Below are 1,026 nucleotides of genomic sequence, written 5' to 3' on the forward strand. Positions count from 1 at the left end.
TCGATGTGGGAGTAAAAAACTAGAGAGAATTATCCAAAAAGGCTTGCTTTTGGACAAAGGGGTTTGGGCGCCATGTGGCACTCCTTGGTTGCTCAGAATGGAATCTGATACCGAACTTTGGAGTCAACTTCCGGGGGTCATATCTTTCAAACTGTTAGTCAGAATTCGACGTGTAATATGTTGTTAGAAAGCTTAGTCCGAGCATATGTGAGACACGATTGTGGTCTCAATCAAGAACCTTTACGAAAATATGCATAAAGTAGGGACCCGGATCAGGTAATGAAAGAGAGAATCAGGCGTCGATTCGCATAGTTCTCACATCAAAGTGTAATGTCCGACTGGAGGGGACAAATGACAATAATCCATAACATCGAATTCTAGTTTTTGAAAACATTTTCTTCTAAAAGTTTATATGGGAAAAATGGTCATTTTCTACTTTAAGCTTGAAAATTCTCCAAGTCTAAAATGTTTAACATGTAATTCTTCATATTTTCATCATTGCCGGGGGGTGACAAAATTTGGTGTCTACACCAGGGGGTCTTCTCCAAGTGCCCCAGTGAACATGGTCCCCTCGAGGCACCCGCTTACTGTAGAGGTGGCAGAGCGAGTTGAGGCTATATAGGCTAGGGGCTATTTCGTAGTTGTTGATGATGAGGATCATTTCACTTATTGATTACTTGATTCTGGGGGGAACTTCACGGCTAGATTTTGGGCCTGCACCTGTGGCATCACTCGGGACTACCCACTCCTCGAGGAGATGACGATGGAGGACCTTGGCCATAAGGCAAGAGCAACACTTGCCCTAACGAGTCTCTACCCAAAGTGACTCGTTTATTATTATCTCTGTGTGTCAACATTTTTCTTGCTCAAGTTGCATCTTATGCCTCGGAGGCATACAACCAGGTGGATAGGCTAACAGAACATATTGGCACCCTGCTAGCCTTTATCATAGCCAAGGACAGAGAGATCACCGAGCAGCTAGCAAAGATGAAGATCAAGACTAAAACGGTTTGAGGCTCACTCTTG

This window comes from Macadamia integrifolia, chromosome 8 (assembly GCF_013358625.1).
Source record: "Macadamia integrifolia cultivar HAES 741 chromosome 8, SCU_Mint_v3, whole genome shotgun sequence".
NCBI lineage: Eukaryota > Viridiplantae > Streptophyta > Magnoliopsida > Proteales > Proteaceae > Macadamia > Macadamia integrifolia.